General features: G+C 35.4%; 1 protein-coding gene across 5 annotated transcripts in view; it reads right to left on the reverse strand.

Annotated features, from left to right (window-relative positions):
- Positions 1-23,151, reverse strand: part of SH2D4A (SH2 domain containing 4A) — a 252,922-nt gene that overhangs the window by 46,502 nt on the left and 183,269 nt on the right. The window lies entirely within an intron of this gene.

The following is a 23,151-nucleotide window of genomic DNA, read 5'->3' on the forward strand; positions in this document are numbered from 1 at the left end:
CACTCAGTGTTCTTTTGAAAGCTATAAAGTATGAATTGATAATGTACTGAAAATGAATTATGATTGTTAAGACTCAAAAATTACAGGAGGAATGTTAATATTAGGACAGGTCTAGGGGAACCTCAACCTCCTCAAGGCACAGAAGTGATTTTCACTAGAACTATATCAAAGCAATTTCCATGAAAAAAGCAGCAGGACAGTTGCTGCTTTATATCCGTAGAGAAGATAAAAGTCCAGACGTGTGTGTGTGTGTGTGTCTGTGTGTGTGATAGCTCAAAGGCAAATGACAAACTACATATTATAATTGTCTTTCCTTACGCTTGATAAAGAAACTATCTTAAGGACTATATAGATCAGAGATTCTTCACTTTTTCTACATCTTAGACCACCTGAAGCCTAAGGATCCCTTGTCAGGTGAATTAATTTTATTACATAGAATAAAGCACATCAGATAACAAAATAAAGCAATTATGTTGAACTACAGTTAATTTTTTTACAATCATGAATCCCATAGGGTCTGTGGAGTACTGGTTGAGCCTGTGATATACATAAACAATATATACTGATTGGCAAAGGATCTTTGCAAAGGAATGTGCTCCTCAGAAGAAAATAAGTCTTTCTAGAACTGACTGAGAAAAAGGAGATGAGGGAGAAAAGTTAGGGAGATAGGGAGATAAGTGTACATGTCTTAGGAGAAGTTAATGGTATAAGGATCCCTATAATGATCAACAAGGTTGAATTGTATTTAAGGTATATGCTGCAATTCCTCAGTGGGTCCCATACTCAGGTTTGTTATTTATGGACAAGTTTAGATTTAACTTCCTCATCATCTGAGAACAATGACAATGATAAAGATTATTTAATGTTTTCTATAATAAACTTGGAGGTTTGCTTCAAAGATGGTATATCTCTCTTTTTTAGTTTAGAAATAGTCTCAGGGGTTTATCCTTGTTAAAATATATAATTACCCATCTGAAAACCTGTCCCTGCATCCCTCAAGCTGCATATTGCTGAGACCTCAGATTGTCTTTTATGTCTGCTATCCCTGAATAGGACTAATAAAATAGCATCAGTTGCAAGCTCCAAGCCATGCTGCATGAATATTTTTGGTCTGGACTTGGAATTTTCTCCCTGAAGGGAATTTCCCATGTGGAAACTTCTTCCACCAATGTCCAACAGTAACTTGTCAGTAATTTTGTCTCAGAGTCACTGAGAGATTAGGTGATTTGCTGCCTGGGTCAAAATCCTGGGCAGAGTGATTTTGAGTAGTCACTACTTTTCTGAGCCTCATTTCTGCATGTATAAATTGTTCATAATGGCTCCTGTGGCACAAGCTTATAGAATCAAGGTGAGGTCATCAACATAAAGTGCTTGGCAAAATTTAAAGTATTACTATATAAATGTAAGGTTTTATTATTCCTTCTGACACCAAGGCTGGCCCTCTACCCACTGTGCCATGCTATACAAAGTCATAATTTATAATAAGTCTGTTACTTTAATCATCTTTAAAAATAATAATAAACCAATGTTAAACAGCTAAACCACAATGATTTTTTTAATGACTGAATTAAATTTTTATAAAAGGTATATATATAGAATATTATATGTATATTATAATGTACTACATATAAATAATATACAATATATACTTTATAGTATTTATATTATGTTTATAGTATGAAAATGCACATATAATAAAATTATAGTATATATATGGAGAGATTATTATACTTTTCTTTCTCATTAATCTCTAAATAATCTCATAAAATATTTCAATGGATTCATGATCTCATTATTATGGGTATTTTCTCTAAAAAGAAAAACAGATTACAATCTATTTGTGCCCTTTCATTCCAAAGAATTCTTGCCAAGGAGGATTTAAGTTCAAAGCCAGTTTCTGATAATTACTACATGTGTGAGCTTAGTTTATTTAACCTTAGTTTTTCTCATCTATAAAATAAGAAGGTTGCACAACTAGCCTTTGAGGTCCCTCCAGGTTCTAAATTTATGATGGTATGACCCCTACAAAGATCATGCATGGAGGATCTCCCCAAAGTGCCTTCATATAGGACCTTTAGTTTGGGGAAGGTATTGATGCAGCATCCTGTATATTAGTTCATTCATCATCTTTCATTCTCACTACATGACTGACCCACTGCCATTTACATTCATTCTATTGCAATGGAAGACCTTTTATGCTACTACATACACACAAGTGAATCATTGATAACATGTTCCAGCCTGCTCACAATCATCTTTTAAAATCCCTCATGATTACATAATGAACTGAAGTTTTATTTTGAGTTAAAATATAGTTCTGCAGAGAATTTAAAAAATACCACAGTTGGACTAATGGACTTTCAAAGGGAAAGATGTGATTTATTCTGACATTCCCAGAAGGATGATTCTTTGCAGTTAAGGTGTACCTTTGCATAATAACAGAACAAAGACACTGAACCTCATGCTGTCTCTAAACATCACTATTGATATGCTTTCAGGGGAATATAAACCACATTCCTGTTTGTGAAATGAAGGGCAAAGAGGCCAAGAATGGAACTTTTTTTTTTAAAGTATTATAATTCTGTCCTAGATTTTATATTACAATATACTTCTGCTGATTCTCTTAGACTCAAAATTATGAGCTAAAAGGGTTCAGGATAACAAGGACTTACACAAACAGCTTTAAGGTTTGCAAAGGGCTTTACATACATTATCCAATTTGATATTCTTTCAAATTCTCATTTTTATAAATGAAAGAAATAGGACTCAGACAGAGGAGAAGCAACTTGCCCAAGGTCATACAGCAAATATTGGGTGCCTGAGAATCCAGGTCTCCTAATTCCCTTTCTAGGACTGGTACCATTTCTAAGAGCAAAAAGTTCATGCAAACTTATTAAGTTCCATTAATCAAGGAAAAGAAGGTGGAATAATCATGGAATAGTCATCTAAAACTTACTATAAACGCAAAAAATAACCTCAAATTAGCAGACAAGTTTGATACAAATGACATAGCAGAATAAAGGAAAGATTAGTGAGTTCCTCAAGCAAGGTACTACAAGTGAGACTTTTTTTCCCAAATTACCTGAAGATGAAAACCATTTATCCTTTAGCCATTAAGTCTTAGGTCCTGAGAAATGAAGAGATAAGCCAGTGGCCACAAAGCTAGTAAATGTCAAAGGTATCTACATGCCATGGGTTATCCACCATATCAGGATCTAGGACTAGACCTTGCTGCTGGCAAACTATCATGCAAGGATAACTTTTTTAAATCAATCTCTATGACTTTAATCTGAACTGAGTGGTATAATTAATAATAATAATATCAACAATAACCCTTGTTTTTTCTGGACTTATCATTTCATTTTCATAGAGAATTCATGGTGAGAAGATTCCATCTGTCAGTGCAGATCAGCAACTGTTTGGGGACTTAAGTCTTATATTTCTGTAAAAATTTAATGAATGTTAAACTTACAAATGTGACAGCTCAAACATATTTAAGAAATTGGGCTATAAAAAGATGCAGTTAATATTGTATGCCAAAAGAATTATCTCTCCCCTGTAGACCTTTTGTCATGAGAGATGGATTGGTCTCATTACATTCATTTTTAAAACTGGTTTGAGAAATAGTTTATCTCTGACTTCCAAGTTATCCATTAAATTAATGCCCACTAATTTTTTATCCCATGATTTTTAAAAATGACTTTTAGCAGTCATACAAATGTAACAATGCCACATATTTGACAACTGCTTTTCTGGGATCTTGAATTCTGGGTTTCTGATGTTATATGGCCACAGTTGCATCTCTGGTCTTCAGCTCCTTAAGATCACTTCTGGTACAGTGTGAAGTAGGCAGACAAGAAAGAAGGTTAGGATGACTAGCTAAGGGCAAAGAGTCTTCCTAGAGTCTAGCTCAAATTAATCCCTTAAGAAATGTTTAAGAGTGTGTTGGACATGTAGAATCATAGAGCTGGAAGGGACCTCAGAGGTCATATAGTCCAATGCTTAATTTTATAGATGAGGAAACTGAGGAACAGGGAAGTTAAGTGATTTGCTGATGGGCCATACAGAGAAAGGGTTTAATAAATGTGGTTGACTGAAATGGACTGATATGTATCATGGATCATCTGTTTTAAATAATGCAACTTCTCTTGTGGAGTGAAAATATGAGGTCCCTACCCTGGGAGAGATTGCAGCCCTGATTATCACACTGAAATGGAAATGCAGATTGGTCCATCAGAGCTGAGGGTCCATGCACTGACATTCCCATTTCTATAGGACAGGGACTCGGTTTGAGGAACTTCCAGATAGAGTTATGGGCCTTTCACCCTAGGGGCTTTGTAGCGGCTTTAACTGACTAGAGTCTATGATCTCCCTGGACCTTTCAGCTTCTGGTCCTTGACAGGCCCCTGAAGATCAGATGAGCTACAGGTGAATGTTTCATTCTTTTCAAGGGCAGCCTAGGAGTATTCAGGGTTGGGCTATCCTTGAAGCAGAGAAGCTAGGTGGCACAAAGAGTAGAAGACTGGCTTTGGAGTCAGGAGGAAAGTCATTTGAATTCCGCCTCAGACACAACAATTACTAGCTATAGGTTCTTGGGCAAGTCCCTTAACCCTGATTGCCTCACATCTAGTACCATCTCCAGTTGTCTTGATTCGTATCTGGCCTGGTGGAGAAAGTGAGGCTGGTGACTTAGCATAGCACTACCTCTCTCAAATCCAATTCATGTGCTTATCATGGCATCACCTCCCTAATGTCATGGTCTTCTTCAAGAAAGAAGCAGGTACAGGTTTGGGGAGAGCCTGATGATGTCAAGAGAGCAGCAATTTCCCTATAGCTACCTCTGAGTTCCTCTCTACTCAAAGGTTATCTGGATGAAGACCAGATAATATCTTAGCTTTATGGTTGCCACAGATTTCTTCCCAGCCCTAGTGGGACACTGAGGGAACACTAAGGACCTAGTGGGACACCTAGGGGACACTAAGGAGCCTTGACCTTCCCTGAACTTGAGCTAGGGATTAAAAATTGGGCTTTCCCCACAATTTTGCTACTTGTTTTCCAGTTATCCCTTTCCCCTTGAATCTTCCAAGAACTGGGTAGAATGGTAAAAAAAGAATGTATCATCATTCCTCTTCTCTGCCCTCAAGCTAATTCAACCAGTAATGAGGATCCTCAAATATCCACAGTCAAAGAGTCCATCAATCTAACCTATTCATGTTTTTTTTAGCCAAATAGATAATATTTAAAGTTAAATAAGTAAATAAATCATCCTTGATTAAGTCACTTTTTCTCTGGAATTCTCAACTACAATTTATGGAGGTTGGACTAAATAATTTAATGCCCCTTCCAGCTATAATATACTCTGATTTTATTAAATGTAATCATAAAAATGGGTTGGCATGCTAAATAAGAGAGGTCTGGTTAATCCCTAGAAGGCAGTTAGATGGCACATTGGTCTTGGAATCAGGAGGACAGGAGTTCGAATTCAGCCTCTAACACTTACTAGCTGTGTGATCTTTGGCAAGTTACTTAACCCTGATTGCTCCACATCCAGGGCCATCTCCAGTCATCCTGATTCATATCTGTCCACTGGACCCAGATGGCTCTGGAGGAGAAAGTGAGGCTGGTGACTTAGCACAGCACTCCCTCATTCAAATCCAATTCATGTGCTTGTTATGACATCACCCCACTGATGTTGTGGTCTTCTTTGAAAATGGAGTACAAACATTGTATTGTAAGCCCTAGAATATAAAATTTCATATTCTTCAGCTGCTCCTGCATGTATGCAAACCAATGTTAGTTTGTTTGTACTGTTATTTCTTTAAAGGATGAATTCTGGCAAAAACATTTTTTTTCTCTCATTCTACATGAGACTGCATAAAAGTCTCACTGAATTTTTCATTTTTCAACTGGCTATCATGCTTTTCTTATACAATTAATCTAATAGCTAGATATAAGGAACAGCTTGTCCAAAAATGAGCTTTGTGATTATTTTTTAAAATCTACTTAACATTAATTTTAATGAAAGCTGTAGATTCTGAAAACTGTAGACTCATACTGATTTCCTGATTCTCCTCCTCCCTCCTCATGACTAGGACCCTCAGTAGTATATGCACCTGGTATTCATACTGTGTATATTGTGTATATACTTATCTATGTACAAAGGTAGCATGAACTAATGAATAAAGAGCTTGCTTCAGAACACAGGTTCAAGTTACATATATATATATCTTTCTGGTGATGTTGGGCAAGATACTTTATAACAATAGTTAACACATATATGGGTGATGCAGTTGATAGAATACTGAGCCTGAAGTCAGAAAAATTCATCTCTGTGAATTCAAATCTGGCTTCAAGATATTTCCTAGTTGTGTGTCCCTGAGCAAGTCACTTCACCCTCTTTGCTTCAGTTTCTTCTTCTATAAAAGAGCTAGAGAAAAAAATGGGAAACCATTCCACTATGTTTGCCAAGAAAACTAACTCTCTCTCTATATATATATATACATATATGTATATATATATATATATATATATATATATATATATATGAAAAATGTTGGTTAAGTGCTTAGCAGAGCATCTGGAACATAGTAGGTTATATACATATATATATATAGGTTATGCATACATATTTATTATATATAATATATATTTGAATATATATTATATATAATGTATATATACATACATACCTACTATGTTCCACATGCTCTGCTAAGCACTTAACCAACATTATTTCATTTTATCCTCACACCAAACCTGGGAGGCAGGTACTTTTATTATCTTCATTTAACATATGAGGAAACTGAGGCAAGCTGGGGTTAAATGCCTTGCCTAGGATCACATAGTTGTGAAAGAACCTGAGGCTGGATTTGAACCAAGATCTTCCTGACTCCAGTCTAGTAATTCTATCTACTGCACCACCTAGCTGCCCTTCCTAATATCTATTTACTGCTAATTGCTAGTTTATTTGGAGCAAGATTCCATGAGCTATGTGTCTCTTAGGGTATGCTTGTTTATGAAAAATGACAGTCCTGAACAAATGGAATAAAAATTAGACATGACACTGTTAGTAAAACAAAACAAAAACAAAACAAAACAGGTCTCTAAGCTTCTTTGCAATTACAAACATCTTGGGGACTTGGAAATGTCTTCTTTGTCTTTTGAATAAGACAAGTCACAGTCTATCTTTGAGATTCACTCAGTTTCCTCATCTCCAAATGCAGGGATTGGATTCTCAGTTCCCTTCCAGATCTAACAGTGTTGTGAACTTACCTTCTTCTCCATGCCAACCTTGGTGTTACCAAATTTCACATTGTACAAACACACAGACACACACAGTCACATAGACATACACACACATACAGGCACACACAAAGATACACACACACACACACACACACACACACACACACAGCCTCACACAGACACAAGCTTGCTGAGTATTTACTGGCTAGACCAGACCCAACCCTGAATGAGATGTTAACGTAGTAGTATTTAACTGTAAAATCATGGCAGCTAATGAAGTAACATTGTGCTGAATGGGGTCAGGTGTTCATAGACATCTGTCCTTGCAGCAGTCGTCTCTATACACTCCTGAATCCCTTTATTTACCTAAAAACAAGACATGTCCTCAGTTGAAAATCTGAAGTCCATTAGCATGGTTTTAGTCATCTCAAAGGCAATATGCAAATAATTTTTTTTAACATTAGATATTTTTAAATGCCAAAAGCTTTGTACAGTGAACTGAAATACAGAACCTAAAGGTTTAAAGATCAAATTTTTAGCAGAATAATTAAAAGGCAAACTATCACAAAGGGTTAGTATTTTTTTGAAAAATATCTTATCTGAATTTAACAAATACAAAATAAAATTAGTATATATAATTATATAGTAACTTCCCTTTCCCCCAAGAAAAAAATAAAGGATATTACATAAAATTCTTCAGAAAAAATTTTAAGATATTTAATAAATTTAACATGTGTCTTTCAAGACTGCCCTGCTTGCTTGCTTGCAAATCTTTCTGACCTTCTAAAAGATTCATTTTTAAAAATAAGCAAAACAATTTTGAGGGCATGGCTAAGAGCCAGTATACAGCACCTTGCTCAAAGAGTTGTGAGGAAATTCCACTTTATGAACTTTAAAATACCACATAGATATTATTCATCTCACTTTCTAATATCTTCTATGGCTACAGTATTGTAAAATGGTAATTGACTTTCAAGATGGCTACTTTTAATAAATACGTTCCTAAAAATACATTCTGAAACACAGGATCCTATGGTTTATAACAGCAAGGGACTTAGAGGACATTTCATTTTACCTTTCATTTTACAAATAAGGAAGCTGAGATCCATAAAGTTTAGTGGAAGATTAAGTTACATTCAACATCCTAACAGTTTGAGTAGAAGCAAGTTTGCTGGTACAAATAAAACATTACAATTTGGACCACGTCCAGGTTTAAAATAAGGGGAGAAATCGATTACTATATAGATCTTGCTTTAAGAGTCGAATGAGACAAAATTTTGAAAAAGTTGCAGAGAATCTTGATGCAAAAAAAGACAATGAGAGTAATTTTCCTAAGGCTGCAGATTAGTAGGATGGAACAATTGGAAAACACGGTTTACTGCTGACAATAGAGTATTAGCGCCCCACAGATAAAGATTTTTCTGGAGAAATAAATGAGGACAATGGGTACCTTTAGGCAGCTTTTCCCCTTTTCTTACATTTCTTGTACATGATTCCTGGCAATCTACACAAAGCACTTATCAGCAGGCACTAATTTAAAATTAACAGTAAACCAGTCCACAACATGTATTTATATAATGCATTTTTTTTAAAACAACAATTCTCCTTTTGTGCCTACATTTGTTGACTGGGTGGTATTTTAAAGTTGCATGGAACACCATGTTATCTGCTTTGCAACTCTTCTCTTTTCTCTGGACACCAAGTGGAAAGGGCAAGAGGAAATACTTATCTTAGATGAATCTAAATTGTTTTGAGTTGAGATTTTCAGAGAGGGAAGTTAAGTAGAGGAGTTGAAGTCTATGGTCCTTTGTAGTGAGTGATAAGTAGATACACAAGCCCAAAACAAAAACAAAAGTAAAAAACAAACCAAATATACATATATATATATTATATATAATTAATCTCATACATTGTATCATTGTATTATTAAACACACTATTTGAGACAAACATGAGCAAAGCCTGTAAATGACATATATCATGCAAATGAGATTATTAATCTTTCATGAGTTATGTATAACAAAGTAGTTGTATATCCTTGACTTCATATGACAATGTTGCCTAGATAGTCTTCAATACACGTACCAACTTTACTAAAATATGTTATAACTTCTTTTTTTTTTTAAGATTTTTGCAAGGTAAATGGGGTTAAGTGGTTTGCCCAAGGCCACACAGCTAGGTAATTATTAAGTGTCTGAGACTGGATTTGAACCCTGGTACTCCTGACTCCAAGGCTGGTGCTTTATCCACTACGCCACCTAGCTGCCCCTATAACTTCTTTAAGAGCAGTCACTGGAGATATCTTTATTATTTCTTTTGAATCAGCATCTCTATAGCAATGGAAGCATAGATGTTTGACAAATACATCTAGGTGGTTATTGTTGTAGCCTGTCCTTTGTTTTCAAAGAAAACTAATGACATTGCAAGGTAATGTCTTGACTTATGTGTGAACTAGATTTAAGTAAGGCAGAGTTGCACAAAGCTGTCAGTCTCACTCTCTCTTCCAGAGTCATGGAAGTTCAGTGGCAAGACAAGAGTCATAATGATTAGCAATGACCTGAGATATAGTGGGTCAGCTTGGCATCTTTGATATCTGACCAAGCTCTGCTTTAGCTGCCTCCTTGGCTATTAGAACAAATTGTTCTCATCTTCCCATTCTGTTGGGGGAAGTATTCATATGCTTGGGATAGACACCCCCAAATCACTAATAAATAGGAGACCCCTTTTACCTTTAATCTGGTTTAGCCTTTCTGGCAGAAGGGTTTACTGGGTTACGTGCGGCTGCTGTGCTTACTACAGCTTTTGGGGGCCACTAGTGACAGGTAGACACCAAAGGTGAATGAGAAACCTTGAATAGGACAGTTGGCAAGCCCTCATACTAGAGGTGCTAGTCCTCTTTGAATACTCCCTTCACCCCTATCTATGTGATTAATCAATTGCTGTAGAAGAGCTATGAGGAATAGAACATGCTTCAAAATCTCAAATATAAATATACATATATATAAAACTATATGTATATATAAAATTTTGAAGCATGTTCTAAATATATATATACATATATAGATAGATACATATTATACACACACACACACACACACACACACACACACAAAACTCTATGTAACATAGACTCCTATATTTATTCTCCCATATCCTGACTTGGGGGTCTACTTTTTCCAAAGAGTTGTCTTGCTGCATGTAGAAACAACTTGGATTTCAGAACTTTGCCAATTAGATATTTACATCTAACCCACTTTGGAGCACACTGCCCCATTTATATTGGCTCTGGGACCTCATTCAATTATCTTTACAGGCAGGAATCACCTGCCTATGGCTGCCCCTGAAATCTTCTCCCTATACCCAAACTGTAGCTGTTTCAACTCATATATTCTTCCTTCCTTACACTAATGTCCTTGGTCTCTAAAATGTATCTAAACATTCAATAACTATTCAATGCTCTCTTCTTTCTCTAGCTCTCCATTCAGTTTCACTCTCTCCTAATAAATACTCTGTCTTTACCTCATCATGGACATTGGGGAGGGGCTAGCCATGTCAGAACTACATGCATGTCCAACAATTTGAGGAAAACTACCACTATTAACTAAACCTAAATTTGGGAGGGTCTTAATAGGACAATGTCTGAAACCTCAAAACAAAATCTTACCTTTAAAAAATGTCCTGGTGGATTTTGGATGGTTGTTGGGACCTTCTTTTCACAGCTTCCAGCTTTCCTCCATAACAGGAATTATGGAGACAGAATTCTTATTACAGGAATGGGTTGGTTAGAGTCTCAAGTCTGATTCTATTAATCTATAATTTTGACATTCTACAGAATATAATGCTATTTTTACAAACATTATAAAGTATCATTTTATTTTTTGGAATCAAAAAGGATTAAGTGACTTGCCTAAATTTTTACAGCTAATTAGTGTCTGAGGCTGGATTTGAATTCAGGTCCTCCTGACTCCAGGGTTGATACTCTATGCACTATGCAACTTAGCAGACCCATAAAATATCACTTTTCAAAAATCAAAAGTATAACATTATATAAGGTTCTACTATATGAACTATCTCAAATAAGTAGTTTATCTAATGGAGAGAATTTATCCTATGGCATAGAGTTAACTTAACTCAGTTATCTGCTACCTGGTCAAGGCACATGAGGTTTCAGTTTTCTTATCAGTAAAATTGCTAGATGATAGCAGATGGCCCATTTAAGCTCAAAACCTCACGATGTTATGACCATGCATTCCACTGACTAAGGCTATATGGTTTGATTAATAGAACAACAATTCCTCCTCTTCTTATCTGTTATGGGGAATAATTTGTCTCACTCTTCTCATTGGTTCCCCTCCCCACTCCCACAGGCACCCACACACTGATAAACAGAAATGATACTGAGATAAGTCTATTCAAAAAACAACTGGGCTTCTTTCTGGTATGAATAAGAATACATTCCTATTTCACTCAAAACTCACATTTTTAACTCACTTGTCAGAAATGTTCTTCCTATCTTTATGCATCATGCCCTTTATCAGGATTTTAAGAGAGGATATAGACCATCTCACTGTCTCTCTCTATGTACTCTCTCCTTTGACAATCTGATTCACTCTTTCAATGATCATCTTCCCTTTCTTTGGCAGATGTTTACATTTATATTTGTAATCCTGAAGACCTGAAGATTTCACTAGCTCTACAGTTATATCTCCATCTGGATGCCCCATTGATGCCTTTGGAAGAGAACCTTTATATAATTTAGTTCTACCCCTTCATTTTATAGATGAGGAAACTATATCAAAGAGAATTTAGTGACTTGCATATCATACAAGTAGGAAGTAGCTAAGCTAGGGACAGAAACCTGGTCTTCCAACTACAGATCTAGTGATTTTCTCATTCAATGCCATATCTCTCTGAAATATGATTTGAAATAGTTAGGTTTCATTGTGCCTTCTGAAATAACACAGGAACGAAAAGAAGGGGACACCAGTTAGTTATAATGTTTTTGTTCAGCATGTAATCATTGGTGCCGTGTTCTAAGCTGCCATCTTTCTTTCCTTAACAAAAAGAGACAGGAGCACTACCTGAGGTTTGGGAGTAGGGAGCTAGAGGAAAGGGACAGAGGTAATAGAGATAATAGAGATAAATCTACTTTAGGTGTCTTGGAGGCTTTCCTCCTGTCTGTCTGTCTGTCTGTCTGTGTCTCTCTCTCTGTCTCTCTCTCTCCTCTGCTCTCCTCTTCTTTCCCCTACTTTTATCTCTCTCTATTGCCATCCCTTCCTCACCCTATTTCTTCTCCCATCCACTCACCCTAGTGATGAACCATGAAGTCCATGTAGTTAACTCACTGAAAAGACAGGATATTAGTGATTTATCTTTTTCTTCACAAAAACATGTACATATTTGGCATATCCTCCAACAATTCAATTCAATATACAATCATTAAATACCTGTTTTGTGAAAGTCACTGTAATAAAAAGTAGTGACGTAAACACACACACACACACACATGCACATATTCTACTGTGGGTGGAGGTAGCATGCACAAACAAGAAAATACAAGATGTCAATGAAGTAAACGCAAATTGATTGGGGGGGACTGAAACATGGGGGGATCATGATAGGCCAAGTGGCACTTGTGGTGAACCTTGAAGGAAGCCATCAGTGCAAAGAGGGAGACTGTTCTAAGAATGAAAGCAGGAAATGTAATGTCATATAAGAATGAACTGTATCATGAATGAGTGCAATTAAGTTCATTCAGACTAGAAGAAATGAAATCACAAATGTTAGAGCTGGAAAGGGACTTAGCAACTATCTAGTATAACCCATAGCTGAAAGGAATTCCCACTACAAGACACTTGATAGTCATTTGGCCTATGCTGAAAGTTCATTATTGGTTAGATCCACTGTGTGAACTGTCTTAAAAGACAAATAGCAAAATTAATGTTTCATCCTAGGAACAATGAAGGAGCCACGATGCTTCAATCAATTATTTTTTTTCAAGGTAATGTGGTTAAGTGACTTGCACTCATCCAGTTATGTAAGTATTAAATGTCTGAGGTTGGATTTGAACTCAAATTCTCCTGACTCCAGGTCTGGTATTCAATCTACCACACCACCTATATGAACCTTATCTTATGATTCTAATCATTATCTCTGTGACTTCCCTCACCAAAACACCTGGACACTTAATGTGTTATCTTCTTCATTACAATGTATGCTCCTGAAGGACAGGAATCATTATGCTTCTGTCTCTGTAGTTCTAGTGCTTAGTACAATGGCTGGAACATAAGAGTGCTTAATAAATGGTTTTTCATTTATTCATTTGCTTAGTCATTCCTTCATTCATTCACTGCTGTGCTGTGATATGCTTTAGAAATACCAATATGGCAACCAAGTGGAGCAGTGAAACCAAATTTAAATAGAAATAGAGTCACTAAATTGTGCACAAGGATCCCTGCCATGACATATTGACATATGAAAACCACATATTAACAATATCTATGTTCCAATATATTTTTATTTATTTTGTTAAATATTTATTCAAGGTTTGCATTTTAATCTAGTTCAGACCTATTTTGAAATGTTGTGGACCTCAGGCTGCATATGTTTGATATCTCTGGTGTGGAAGATGTATTGATGCTAGAAAATCCTGGAGACTATTCCAATAGTTAAGCTAAAAGGTGATTCAGGTCTGAAGGAGGGTGGTTGTTGTATGAGTGGAGAGAAAAGACAGATGCAAGAGGTGCAATGAAAGCAGAAATGACAAGACGTGGCAATTGCTCAGATATGGTGTATAAGGGCAAAGTCAAGATTGATGTTGAGGTTAGGAACCTTACCTCAATCTCCCAATCCTTGGAAGAAAGATGGTGTTCTTGATAGCAAGAACTAGAAAGAGAGATGAACTGCCTAGACTTTTTTTACCACAGGCCCTCTTCCCTAAATCCTCATCATGATTTTACTGTTCTCTGCAGATGACTTCCAAATCTATATATGCAACCTTCTTCACTCTTCTGAGTTCCAGACCTACATAACTGCCTTCTGGACATTGCTACTTGAATGTCTCACTGGACCCAACTCCGTTTTATATAATTTGAGTGGAGTGTAAACCAAGTAATCCACTACATTTTTTTTTCTTTCAGATAACTCAGACAACGACAAAGTCAGGCCTTTAATTCTACTGGGCAGAAACGAAAGAATGAGCATCCAATAATAACTGAAGTTCATAATAAAAAATTCTGACATTCATATAAGCAATTTAGTTGGCAGATTCATTTACATTCATTCCCTCCCTTGAACCTCACTATGCCTATAAGGTAGGCACAAAAAAAGGTTTATTATCCCAATTTTACCAGCCAAGAAACTGAGACTCACAGAGGGGCAAAGAGACTTGCTATGACGCTTCAGAGGCAGGATGTGAGCAGCTCTCTCGCCTCTTTCATGCTGCCCATACATAAATATATTGAACAGAGAATGAAGGACAGGACCTGTACTTTCACTAATATAGAGAACTCTTAGGTATAGAAATTCCCATACCTATGCAGGGTTGCACCTTCCTGAAAATTGTAGTCGTAGAAGTGACACAGAGACCAGACCAACACTTCCTAGTGTTGGGGCCAGGTTTCTATCCACCTTGCCATCCTGCCTGCTTGTCACTGAATATCAATTCTTTATTCTTTCTGTGAAATAATTTGTTCTTAGCAATTCAGACCTAATGCTTTCCTTCATAAAGTCACTCATCTAGAGATCAACACCAATGACACTAATGTGTACAGCAAGTTTATATTTGTTACAAATATGAAGTAAAGAAGACAGAGACAAAGACCCCAGCTGGGAATTTGTCCACTACAAGTTTAAAGGAAAAATTAGAATTTTTCACCTAAAAGTAGACATTAAACCATTAACAAATCCAACTGGAATTAGGGCCTGGAGAGTTCGGTAATTCTGCTTTTCAAAACTAAGTGAAACTAAGAAATTTCTATTAGGAAGATTACATTTCCAATACTGTCTTTTTCTTTGGCTTTATCAGCAGGTTTGCATTTATGTAATGCATCTCTAAACAGGCAATATCAGACCTTCTGGCACTTCCCACCCGCCTCCTGAAACACATCACCTCAGGAGAGATCTGAGGGCAGCTTCCAGTCCCATTTGCTTAGGAAGATATGAAAGGGGAAAAACAAGCTCTTATCTGCCAGCTGCAAGGTCTTTTTTATATTTTAAATCTTGGATGTTTGTGTTCTAAATTTTTTATCTGCCCATTTGTGCTGTGTGGTCCACCATGAAGGCTATTTTCCCCCCCTCAAAATAAATGTATAATCCTTTGGAGATAAACATCTAAGAGTCAACAGATAAAATTTTATTCAAGGCCCTTTCACAGACAAGGACAAAGTCTGCTTACTGATGAATGAGGTCTCAGCCCACATTCTATTGGTAACCAGAAAAGCACAATGGAGCTAATCTTTGAAATTAAAATACTAACTCCAAGCTCCCAGCTCCCATCTAAAATAGATATCAGACTCCTTTTTTCCTGTCCAGGAGTTCTCTCCAATGGATAGAATCACAAGTTCATTTTCAAAGTGCTTGGGGACCTTCATTCTGTTCCCAAGGGAAATCCAGTTCTGTTGGACTTTTAAAGCCCTTCCTAGTTTGACCCCTTCCTACCTTTCCCATCTTCTCACACTTTAATGCAATCCCTTGACACTGTTCCTAGCTATTCTTTTCCATCAAGCTATCCCATAGAATTACAGAATCTCAGAGTTGGATGTAAATTCTGGGAGTCATAAAAGTTCAATCTATTTGTGAGTAGAAATCCACTCTGCATGTGTCAACCAGCCATTTTTAACCACCCACTATGTGCCAATCACTGCACTAAGGGGTAAGAGGAGGGGAAAGAAGTAAGCATTTCTGCATCATCTACTGTATACAGACAGTGTGCTAAGCACTTTACAAATATCACTATAATTGATCCTTAAAAGAAATCTGTGAGGTGGGTGTTGTTATTAATAACCTCATTTTACAATTGAGAAAACTGATGCAGAAAGCTAATAAGTGACTTTCCTAGGATCACAGAGCTAGTGTCTGAGGTTGAATTTGATTGAGGTATACAGTGTTCTTTTTTCTATATTGTATTGTTTCATAATACACACATACATATGTGATGAGATGATCAAGAAGAATAGAATTTGACCAAAAAGAAGCAATTCTTACTTTTGTATGTATATCTTTTATCAGAAATTATTTCAAATTTATATTTAAATATTATTTTGATACTGTCCCAGTTTTATTGAGAAGTTTGGGGGCCTGGAGGAGGTTTCACCAAAGAGTAAGATGGATCAATAATGAATAAAGCATATAAAAACTCATACTAAGCAAGGTCCAAGTCATAAATGAGATAACCAAGAGTGGAAACATGAGGGGTCAGAAACAACAAGATGCAACTGGAGAAGATGTTGGACCCACAAGTGGGATGCTTGTCAGGTCATGGCAAGAAGGGAAAGGGAGATTAGTGACAGTGCTGAGAGGCGATCCCAGACTTAACATACTGAGCAAACAGCTTTCCATCCCTTCTCTTAATTGATGTATGAAATAGCCGAGTTCCTATCTTCACAAGAGGGCAACTCACTTAATAAAAAGGTAAGGGCTCTAGCTTTTATGAGAAAAGGGAAGCAGGTTTCGCTGAGGTGTCTTATTGGTTTCTGATCTTTTATGTCATAGTTAGAGAGATGCTAGGGACTGGTCTGTTACTCTGTGACCACACAAGCCCAAGGTACAGAAGTTTATAGAATGGGATATGGAAGTCTTAAGTAAAATGCAAGGTATAAGTCCAGAGCAGAGGAAGATTGCTGCAAATAGTTACTATGGAGCTCAAAGAAGCCAAGAAAAGCAAAAATAATTTTTTTGAGTTTCAATTATGTAAGATTAAATTTCTAATAAAAGTTATTTTTAAAAAAATCTAATGACTAAAATCTAAATCTAATTACTAAAAAAAAAATGCACCAGTTAAGACCTTGTCTTGGACTACTACAGATGGCAATTGTGATCCAGTCAAGAGGGATCCCATTACAAATGTCATATACAAAGCTAAAAAAAGCATATCATCCAAGAAAATCCCCAAATTACAGTTTTTAGACAGATGATCCAATTTTGCAATATAAGCAGGAATTTGTTCACCAGCCGATTATCCTGAAGTGAATTTAAATCTCTAAAAGACCAATACTCCTGATGGAAAATATGCTTTCAATATTCTTGCAAGTCCACTAAATGGCTTTCTTAGTATGTGGTCCCCTGATAAGTCCAGGGTAAAATACAACAGAATTGATACCTCTAGTATTTTGAAAATGATGCATCGCTATACATAGCTTCTAATAACACTAGTTTTGTGTAAACTTGCAGTTCACTAAAGCTTGATACAAGAATCTAACTATAGTTTCCTCATTCTGTATTTATAAAGTTGGTCTTTTAAACTCAAATATATAACTCTACATTCACCCCTATTGCATTTCATCTTATTAGACCTCTCCTATTACTCTATCACATAGGCATAATTTTGGTATCATAACACTGTCATTCCATGTTAACTGTTCTTACCAACTTCAGGTTGTAAGTCAAATTGGCAAGTTTACCTTTTATGACTTCATTTGAATTACCAATAAAATTCTTTTATGAGCACAGGGCCCAAGGGCAGATTTTGGGGACATTCCACTAGATACCCCCTTCCAAATCAACATCAGACCCATTAAAAATACTGAAAATAGGCTTTTTTTCACAACTCATTATAATGAATTCGCATGTCAACTTCAATAAGAATAACTCAGAGATTTCATTTATTCAATTCAGCAAATAGAAATTTAGTATCTACTATATTCAAGATAGTGTGTTAGACCCTGAGGAGACAAAGATGAAATACAGTTATCCCTTTCACACCATGACTTTCCCCATCATGGTTTCGATATATCTAGGGTGAACACAAGAAATTAAATAAGAATTTTAGGGGAGTTTTGTGGAAACTGCAGATGACATAGAAAAAGTTTAGAAACTCATAAATGTATAAAATATATGTATAGTATTGTATAATATCAATGTATATTATTCTTTAATACTATAAACATTCCAAAAAAGAAAAAGAAAAAAATGAAAATTCTCTGGTATAAAGGGAGGATTAAGCATTTTTATACAGATTTTCTGCATTATGTCCATGCCCTTAACTCCTGTGATATGGTAGAGATTATTTTATTCCTGAGTCCTTATCCTCAAAGAATCTACATTCCACTTAGGGAAAGAGTTGAGTCTTACTTTCATATCACTAATTTAGGTCAAGAGTTCATTACATTCTCCATATTTCTATAAAATTGAAATTCATTAAGTTGTAACCCTTTGTGGAAGTTTGTCTGATGTATCCTGTTCAGACTTGGAAAATATTTTGTAGAGCTCCATTTTAAAGACTAACATCTACCAAACCTTGACATCCCTTCCACATTTCAGTCATGAAATGTCAAGTCTATTTGGCTCAAATTTGACATGACTTAAGTCAACCCGATCATCTCTCCCCAAATGAGCTCCCTCTCCTGCTTAGTGATTTCTGTTAATGGTGCATTTCTCCCTGTTCCTCAGATTCAGAATTTCAACCGTTATCTCTGCCTCCCTGGAGCCCTATATCCTTATAAATTATGGATAGTACTCAAAGTTTGAAAAACTAAAAACAAGAATGTTTTTAGCTCACTGTTACTAATAATGGCTTAAAGAAAATAAGGTAACAAAAAGTTACTATTAGTAACACCCAGGATCATGTTGACATTTTCAACTTTTCATTTTCTTCTTCTCTTGGGTCCCTTACCCCTTGATCACACTGTTAATCTTACCCTGCCAAGGTAACCTTGGATCATTCCCACTATCTCTTACTTTCCCTCCTTTATCTGCTACTAATAAAGCTGGAGAAAAATAACAAAACCATACCAACTGTATGCTACAAATTTATATTACATAAATGGTCCTCACTGTAATAAAGCACACCTTTTACACTTCCTTAATTAACTCACTGCTCCATAAGTATCAAGTTTGTACAAACCTTTTCATCTCTCTTCAAACTTCTCATGGCTACTTCTATACCGCCCCCCATCCAAAATTACTGAAAGATCCCTCTTCACCCCTTTGTTTCCTCTCACATCAACCAGATGTCTTCTATCATCATCTCCTCCTTTACATCTGTCTCTTGTCATGGCAAATCTGTCTAAAGGCATACATGATCGCATTCCCTCCCTTTTTCTCTAGCAGATTGCCCCCCCATCAGTCCCACTGTCTCATGTAGCTTCAGTATTTCCCTAACTACTGATTGCTTCCCTATTGCTTAGAAACATGTACATGTCTCCATCAGACTAAAAAACAAAACAAAAAACAAAACAAAACCAGAACTCTCACTTGATCTGCCCTTCCTTGCTGTTTGATGTTTCACATCTCTCCTTTTTAATAGTTAAATTCCCTAAGAAGGCCATTTAAAACAGGGAATTCTGCTTTCTTTCCTCTATACCTCCTAATTCTCTGCAGTTTGATTTCCAATCTCATTTCATTATTCAACTGCAATTACTTTTTTTACCATTTTTATTTTTAAAATTTTTTTTATCCATATGCACATTATATTTTTAAGTTACAAAATTTCCTTCCACCATCCCTTATCACTCCCCTTCTTTCAGTGGCGAATATACATATTTTTGATGAAAATGCTTACAGATTAGTCATTTTCAGTATGAAGAATTAGGATTAAGGTAAAGACATTCATGAGTTAATTTTCATAAACTGTTCATCACATTCTGAAGGGTTTTTTGTTTTGTTTTCTTCCTCTGGATTGGGATAACAATGTCCCTAACCAGTCTATTAGGGTTGTCCTAGCTCACTGAACTGATGAGAAGAGTTGCTTCCATCAAGATTGATCATCTCACAATGTTGTTGTTAATGTGTATATTGTTTTCTTGGTTCTGCTCCAATAGCTCAGCATCAGATCCTGTAACTCCATTCCATGAATTTCTCGAATCCTATCATTTATGGTTTCTTATAGAACAATAATATTCCATAGTATTCATGTACCATAACTTGTTCAGTCATCCCCTCAATTTCCAATTCTTTGCTACTACAAAAAAAACTATTATGAATATTTTGGAACATATGGAACTTTCCATTTTTTAAGATTTCTTCTAGATATAGGCCTAGAATTGGAATTTCTAGATCAAAGGGAATGAACATTTTTATTGCTCTTTGGGAATAGTTCCATACTGCTCTCCAGCATGGTTAGATCCATTCATAATTCTACCAATAATTCATCAGAGTCCCAATCTACAACCTCTCCAACATTGATCATTTTCCCTTTTTTCTCATCTTGGCCAATCTGATGTGTGAGGTAATACCTCATTGTTGTTTTAATTTGCACTGCTCTAATAAATAATGATTTGGAACATTTTTTTCATATGATTATAGTTTTAATTTCTTCATTTGAAAACCATCTAGTCATATTCTTTGACTTGCAGTTGGGAAATGATGTGTAATCTTGTAAATTTGATGCAATTCTCTCTATATTTTATAAATGAGACCTTCACAACTCCTAGTTGTGAAGATTGTTTCCCAGCTTTCTGCTTTCCTTTTAATTTTGACAGCATTGATTTTATTAGTGGAAAAACTTTTTAAATTTATCAATCATTTTGCAGTTTATAATCTATTCTAATTCTTGTTTGGTCATAAATTAATTCCCTTTCCATGGATCTGATATATAGAGTATTTCTTGGTATATTAATTTATCTATGATGTTGCCTAGAGGTCTAAATCCTGTAACCAATTTGTCCTTATTTTGGTATAGGGTGTGAGATGTGGGTCTATGCCTAGTTTTTGCCATATTATTTTCCAGTTCTCCCAACAATTTTTTTCAAATAGTGAGTTCTTATCCCAGAAGCTTAAATCTTTGGATTTGTCAAACAGTAGATTGCTGTAGTCATTTACTGCAGCTTCTTTTGGACCTAGCCTAATCCATTGATACACTGCTCTATTTCTTAACCAGTGCCAAATAATTTTCATGAATGTCACTTTATAGGATAGTTTTAGATCTGGTAGAACTGGGCACCTTCCCTTACATTTTTTTTCATCAGTCCCCTTGCTATTCTTGACTTTTGTTGCTCCAGATGAATTTTGTTGTTATTTTTTTCTAGCTTGTTAAAATAGTTATTTGGTAGTTTGATTGATATGGAACTGAATAAGTAATTTAATTTGGATAGAATTGTCATTTTTATTATATTAGCTTGACCTAGCCATGAGCAATTGATATTTTTCCAATTATTTAGTTCTGACTTTATTTGGGTGAGAAATGCTTTAAAATTGTATTCATATAATTTCTAGGTTTGTCTTGGGAGGCAGTGTCCCAAGTATTTAATGTTGTCTATAGTTTTTTACATGGAATTTCTCTTTCTATCTCTTGCTCTTGGGCTTTGTTATTCATATATAGAAATGTTGATGATTTTTATGGATTTATTTTATGTCCTGCTACTTTGCTGAATTTGTTAATTGTTTCAAAGATTTTTATAGATGATTTTGTCAGGTCCTCTAAGCATACCATCATATCATTTGTAAAGAGTGAAAGCTTTGCTTCCTCATTGTCAAGCGTGATTCCTTCAATTCTTTTTCTTCTCTTATTGATACAGCTAGCATTTCTAATACTATATTGAATAGTAATGGATAATGGGCATCCTTGTTTCACCCCTGATTTTATTGGAAATGCTCTGAGTTTATTCCCATTATATATAACATTTGTTTATGGTTTTAGATAGATACTATTTATTATTTTAATGAAAACTCCATTTATTCTTAAACTTTCTAATGTTTTTAATAGGAATTGACATATTTTTTTAAAAGGCCTTTTCAGCATCTATTGAGATAATCATATGATTTCTGTTGATTTTGCTATTGATATGTTCAATTATGTTGAGTGTTCTCCTAATATTTAATCATCCCTGCTTACCTAGTATAAATCCTACCTAATCATGGTATATAATCCCAATAGTAATTTGCTGTAGTCTCATTGCTAATATTTTATTTAAGATTTTTGCATCAATATTCATTAGGGAGACTGGTCTATAATTTTCTTTGTCTGCTTTGGTTCTTCCTGGTTTAGGTATTTTGGTATCATAAAAGGAGTTTTTTAAAAATAGATTTTAAAATAGATTTTAAAAATAGATTTAAAAATAGATTTTAATAAATTAAATAGATTAAAATATTATTAAATTAAATAGATTAAAATAGATTAAAATAGATTTGGTGTCATAAAAGGAGTTTTTTAAAAATAGATTTTAAAATAGATTTTAAAAATGGATTATCTCATTCCTTAAATGTTTGGCAGAATTCACTTGTAAATCCATCTGGACCTGGAGACTTTTTCTTATGGATCAGCTCTAGTTATTTTCTCTAAAATTCCAATCTCAAGTCTTAATTGTCAAATCTAATGTGTGGGTCTCAATCCTCATCTTTCTTGATATCTCTGCAAACTTTGACACTATCAATTTGCCTGTTCATTTTCTTATTCTCTTCTCTCTAGTTTTCCATGATATTACTCCTTGCTGGTTCTTTTCCTGTTCCTTCTCAATTGCCTTTGCTGTATCTTCATTACAGTCATATCCCAAAATTGTGGGCATAACATTCTCCCACGACTCTAACATGAACTCTCCTTCTTATTTTATACTATTTTGTATGATGATCCTGCCCTTCTTCCTTTCTCCACCTGCAATCAATCAACTGGAAAACATTTATTTTGTGCCCACAACATACTGGACATTGTGCTAAGCACTGGGGATACAAAAAAGAGGGAAAAAGACAAACCCTGATCTCAAGAAGCTTACAATTTAATTAGAGAGACAAAATGCAAACAAATATAGACAAAACA

This window comes from Macrotis lagotis, chromosome 1 (assembly GCF_037893015.1).
Source record: "Macrotis lagotis isolate mMagLag1 chromosome 1, bilby.v1.9.chrom.fasta, whole genome shotgun sequence".
NCBI classification, from domain to species: Eukaryota; Metazoa; Chordata; class Mammalia; order Peramelemorphia; family Peramelidae; genus Macrotis; species Macrotis lagotis.